The 6,351-nt window shown below is 40.4% G+C and overlaps 1 non-coding gene across 1 annotated transcript; it reads left to right on the forward strand.

Annotated features, from left to right (window-relative positions):
* The first annotated feature begins 3,290 nt into the window (after window positions 1-3,290).
* Window positions 3,291-3,397, forward strand: LOC112999999 (small nucleolar RNA R71). The gene has a single exon (XR_003265272.1). It is a non-coding gene; the product is annotated as a small nucleolar RNA R71 (small nucleolar RNA).
* The last annotated feature ends 2,954 nt before the right edge of the window (window positions 3,398-6,351 follow it).

Genomic DNA, 6,351 nt, shown 5'->3' on the forward strand with positions numbered 1-6,351 from the left:
TCCTAGAAGCATAGTATATCACCCTGGGCAATTTATCAATTTTCTGAGCAAGGATAACCCCCAAATCATAATTTGATGCATCACACATAAGCTCAAAAGGGGCTGTCCAATCGGGTGCCTGGATGATGGGGGTGGTAGTCAGCGCTCTTTTGAGGCAATCAAAAGCCTCTTTGCATCTGTCATTAAAGTCAAACTCCACCTCCTTTTGCAACAAGTTGGACAGTGGAAGGGCTACTTTGCTAAAATCCCTTATAAAGCGCCTGTAGAATCCTGCATGACCAAGAAAAGATCGCAGCTCTCGCACACAAGAGGGGTAAGGCAATTGTGAAATAACAGAAATTTTTGCAGGATCTACTTCAATACCCTTATTGGAAATAATGTGGCCTAAAACTATACCTTGCTCAACCATAAAATGACATTTTTCAAAATTTAGAACAAGGTTAGTTTCAATGCATCTATTCAAAACTTTTTCCAAACTATCCAAACAACCATCAAAAGAGGATCCATATACAGTGAAATCATCCATAAACACCTTTATGCAATTTTCTAAGAAATCACTGAAAATACTAATCATGCATCGTTGGAAGGTACCAGGGGCATTGCATAGGCCGAAAGGCATCTTCCTATAGGCAAAAGTGCCGAAGGGGCAGGTGAATGTGGTCTTTTCCTGATCCTCAGGAGCAATAGTAATTTGCATATAACCAGAAAAACCATCAAGGAAACAGTAGTGAGATTTACCTGCCAGGCGCTCAAGCATCTGGTCAATGAATGGCAGGGGAAAATGGTCCTTTTTGGTAACTTGGTTCAGCCTCCTGTAGTCAATGCAGACTCTCCAACTGTTCTGCACCCGAGTAGGAATCAGCTCCTCCTTCTTATTTTTTATCACTGTGAGGCCGGTCTTCTTCGGGACTACCTGGACGGGACTCACCCATTGGCTGTCGGAGATAGGATAAATGATTCCAGCTTGCAAAAGCTTGGTTATATCCTTCTTCACTACATCAAGAATCACCGGGTTGAGTCTTCTTTGTGGCTGTCTTACTGGTTTAGCTCCATCCTCTAAATTTATTCGATGCATACATGTGGATGGGCTAATACCAGGAATGTCCGCCAGGGTCCAGCCTATAGCCTTCTTATGCTTCTTGAGAACATACAACAACTTCTCCTCTTGCTCATCAGCAAGGGAGGCAGATATAATCACTGGAAAACTTTTGCTATCATCCAAGTAAGCGTATTTTAAATTTGATGGCATAGGCTTCAATTTTGGTGTGGTCGGCTGGATAGTGGTAGAAGGAGATGGTTTCTCAGCCTGTACCTCATAAAGAAAGTCAGAGGTATGTGTACTTCCTGAAACATGGTTAGTCCTATCTGACTCTATAAAATCAATCTCAAGAGGTAAAACACCACCACCAGACATGCAATCAATATCAATTTCAGATTCACTTTAAGCATCAAATTCAGACATAAGATCAAGTACAATTTCAGACTCAATGCATGAAGAGTGAGAGGCATGCAGATTAGAGTAAAGATCAGTCATGTATTCATCAACAACATGGTCAATTATTTCAGCACGAAATACAGAAAGATCTTCAAATGGGTATTTCATAGCATCCAGAATATTAAAATGAATAGTTATATCACCAAACTCCATGGATAGTGTGCCTGCATAAACATCTATCTTAGTTGTAGCAGTTTTCATAAAGGGTCTGCCTAGAATGATGGGAACTGATCCTTGAGAAAATCCATCTTCCATATTCAAAATATAAAAATCAACAGGGAAAATCAGTTCACCAACTCTAACTAAGACATCTTCTATGAAACCAACAGGGTAGGCAACACTTCTATTAGCTAAATGAATTACCACATCAGTTGACTGCAAGGGACCTAGAGATAGAGAATTAAAAATAGACAGAGGCATAACACTAACAGAAGCTCCTAAATCTAGCATGGCATTGTCAAACTTACTATTCCCTATAATACAAGGTATGCTGAATGTACCTGGATCTTTACATTTTTCAGGAATTTGGGGAACAGATTTACCAATCAATGCGGAGACATTTCTGCCCATGCTAATTCGTTCACTTTCTTTAAGCTTCCGCTTATTAGTGCATAGCTCCTTCAAGAATTTAGCATATCTTGGAATTTGCTTAATTGCATCCAGCAGAGGTATATTTACCTCTACTTTTCTAAATGTTTCCAAGATCTCTTTCTCTGCCTCTTCCTTTTTTTTGTTGGAAACCGCTCTTGGAGGGAATGGAAGAGGGGGGATGTGCAAATCAGAATTACCAGTGGAAGAAGATTCACCTGCACAGAAATTGTTAGGTAAATTTTTGTCATCACCTTTTTCTGGAGTAGAGTGAAGTTTGGCAGGTTCATTTGTAGATAAGGAAGGGGCTGCAGGTTGAGGTCCTTGGCACTGCTTTCCCGACCTCAATGAAATGGCACTGACATTTTTGGGATTTTGGACAGCTTGAGAAGGTAGCTTGTCAGAATTCTGGGACTGTTGTTGATTCAATTGTGTAGCTAATTGTCCCATCTGATTGGTCAAGCTCTGAATGGAAGCTCTGGTCTCTTGTTGAAACTGCATGTTCTGCATAGTCATTTGCCTCACAAGTTCTTCGAGGGAAGGTTGTGGAGGGGCCTCAACTGTTTGCTATTTCTGGGGCTGTTGCTGTTGTTGGATTGGTGGAGGAATGTATGGTCTGCTTGGGCCAGCAGCATTTTGGAAGGAAGGAGTAGGCTGCTGCTGTTGTTGCTGAGGGCTAGACCATCTGAGATTAGGGTGATTCCTCCATCCAGGGTTGTATCTGTCGCTGGAGAGGTCATAATTGTTCTGCTGAGGTTGATTTTGCTGCTGAGGTTGAGGAGGTCTATTGTAAATATTTGCAGCATAAGCTTCGGGCTGCTCAATTGCTCTAGGTTGCTGCATGGAAGGACAAAGGTCTGTATGGTGGTCAGTAGAGGAGCACAAACCACAGACCCTTGCGACAGGTACAGATTTCTGGTTCAAGGCCAGCTGGGTTACCAAGTTAACCAATGCATCCAGTTTGCCTTCAAGCTTCTTAGTTTCAGATGATGCAGCTGAGTTTGTAGCTACCTCATGCACTCCTCTAATGACTATAGCATCATTTCTGGCGCTAAACTGCTGGGAGTTGGAAGCCATCTTCTCAATTAAATTTCTGGCTTCAGCAGGAGTCATGTCTCCAAGGGCTCCACCACTGGCAGCATCTATCATACTTCTCTCCATATTACTGAGTCCTTCATAAAAATATTGGAGAAGCAGCTGCTCTGAAATCTGATGGTGAGGGCAACTGGCACATAGTTTTTTAAATCTCTCCTAGTACTCATACAGGCTCTCTCCACTGAGTTGTCTAATACCTGAGATATCCTTCCTGATGGCTGTGGTCCTAGAAGCAGGGAAAATGTTTTCTAAGAATACTCTCTTAAGGTCATCCCAGCTCGTGATGGACCGTGGAGCAAGGTAATACAACCAGTCCTTTGCCACTCCCTCTAAAGAATGAGGAAAAGCCTTCAGAAATATATGATCCTCTTGGACATCTGGGGGTTTCATGGTGGAGCAGACAATATGAAATTCCTTCAAATGTTTATGCAGGTCTTCACCTGCAAGGCCATGAAACTTTGGAAGCAAATGAATCAGTCCAGTTTTAAGAACATATGGGACATCCTCATTAGGGTACTGGATGCACAAGCTTTCGTAGGTGAAATCAGGTGTAGCCATTTCCCTTAGAGTCCTCTCACGGGGTGGAGGTTGAGCCATGTTCTCAGAATGTTCAAAATCAGAATGCTCAGAATCAAAATGCTCAAAATTATAATGCTCAAAATCAGGATGTTCAAAATCACCAATAACAGAATGCACAGATTCACCAATAATGGAATGCTCAGGATGATCAAAAGGTATAAAATGATGGCTAACTAATCTATGAAATGTCCTATCTATCTCAAGATCAAGGGGTTGTAAGTCAGATGGATTGCCTCTAGTCATACACTACATTCAGCATGCACAACTAGTTGCCTTGTCATGTAAATAAAGGTACAGGTTTGAACTTTAGCTACCCTCAAATGATATCCAAATGACTTGAAATTTTGTGAGCAACCTTATAAAATGATGAGAAGATAGCACAAAAAATTGCAGGCAAAAATTCAAAGTCTAACTATGGAAGCTAAAAATGGTAGGTTAAGAAAAATAAGTGAATAAAACTTGAAAAATAAAAAACTTTTGACAGAATCACTTTTTCTGGAAGATGGAGACCTCAGCCAGCCTACGGCAGGCTGCCACGGCGTAGGAAACAAACACAAAATTTGCTACTTTTTTGGAACTTTCAAATCTGACCAAACTAAAGGCTCTAGCTATTTTTCCCACAAAATATAGATTAAAAGAAGTTACCACAAAAAAATTCAGCCAAAAATAACAACCCTAGCTACTAAAACAAAAAATCTCAAATAATTCAGCAAGGGTGGTCGCTAAAATCTGTCTCTACTTGATTTCTACTACTACTCTGTTTTGCCGCAAGCAAAAGTGGTTGCTAAGTCCATCGCAAAACACTATTCACAGCAAAACACCCAAAACTGAAACAGGGAAAGCGCTTAATAGGAAAACTGAAACAGAACACACACTAAACAAAATACCAGGTCACTAAACAACACTAACACACATACTAACAATTAAACTTAAAACACGAAAGAATTAAACACACAACACTAGCTAGTTATTATGAACCTTTGGACACTGCTCCCCGGCAACGGCGCCAAATTTGATCGAGGCCGTACCCGAATAAAATAAACATGAAAGTACAGTAACTAGGAAGTGATCCTAGGTCGTTTCCCAACGAGCAATGATAAACCAATTGTTCATAATATGCTTGCAGTAACAGTAACGATGGGGGGGGGGGGGGGTTTGTTTGTTTTGTGATTTAAGGAGCAGAAGAAGTAAACTGGAATACGAAACTAATAATATTAAAATTGGGTTGTTTCCTCTGATTCAGAAGCCATTCTCTTATCCTGGGTTATGGAGAATTCGTCCCTAACAGTTAACCACTTAATCGAACCCTATTTCAATTTACTAAGCGAAAATCAACCTAGGGTTGTCAATACGTGATTAGGCACCACATACACCAGTTAGCCCTTCGTCCATTAAGCATGAACGCAAGTTAGGCTCAGAGGCAATTAATCGAACACGAAGCGTGCACTGATTAATGTTCACGAATTTGGGTTAACTGGTGAAGGGAAAACTGCCAGGGAACCACATTATAAACGAAACCTCAAAGAGAGTTGGGCTTCTTCCTCAGAAGGAAACAACACCAGAATAATTAGCCTTCCATAGATTCAAACAGAAAACGTAAATGAAACATGAAGCAGAAACGTAAATAAGCTGAAACGTAAATAAACAGAAACGTAAATAAGCAGAAACGTAAATGAGACAGAAAGGAAAATCAAGACAGAAACATAAATGAAAGTAGAAGAAGAAACAAGAACGAAATTGTAATTAGAAACAGGAAATGGAAAATTGCATTAAGAACGAAACAGTAGCATTAGAACAGAAAAACTTCAAAACCATAAACCCTAAGCTCTGAATAATAGTCTAACAGAATGCCTTGCACGAATCCCAAGGCTGCTATTTAAAAAGAGTCACTCAAAGTCACTGGGCCTATTATAATACTCTGGCCCAAAACGAAATAAACACTGAACCACATAAAATAAAATTGCGAAATTTCCTAATTAGAAATTAACTAAGGTAAGCGCTGCTTTATTTGCCCTCTTCAAGTCCACAACCAAAATCCGGATTAAGCTCAATGTTTCATTAATTCCTGAAATTAGATTAAAAACATCAAATTAGCTAAATGAGCCCAAATAATAAAACTGCCTAACTAATTGACAATTAAGACCAATCAGTAATTAAAATGGTGCCAAAAAGGGTTTAGAAAATAGAAGAAAATGATGGCACATCATGCATCCTCCACCATCAAATCTTAGTCGGAGCCCCATGAATTGATTTCCATTCATGCATCCTCCACCATCGAGTCCGGAGCCCCACGAATTGATTGCCTAGCGCTGTTCGTGCATCCTCCACCATCAAATCTTAGTCGGAGCCCCGTGAATTGATTGCCATTCATGCATCCTCCACAATCGAGTCCGGAGCCCCACAAATTGATTGCTTAGCGTTGTTCGTGCATCCTTCACCATCTTATTCGGAGCCCCATGAATTGATTGTCATTCATGCATCCTCCGTTATCAAGTACGGAGCCTCCAGTGAGGGGAAAATGCGGTTTTTTTGTTATTTTCCCAATCGATTCCCTCACCAAACATGTGTATACGTATATATTATGTTATTTTTGT

Source organism: Glycine max, chromosome 17 (assembly GCF_000004515.6).
Source record: "Glycine max cultivar Williams 82 chromosome 17, Glycine_max_v4.0, whole genome shotgun sequence".
Taxonomy (NCBI): domain Eukaryota; kingdom Viridiplantae; phylum Streptophyta; class Magnoliopsida; order Fabales; family Fabaceae; genus Glycine; species Glycine max.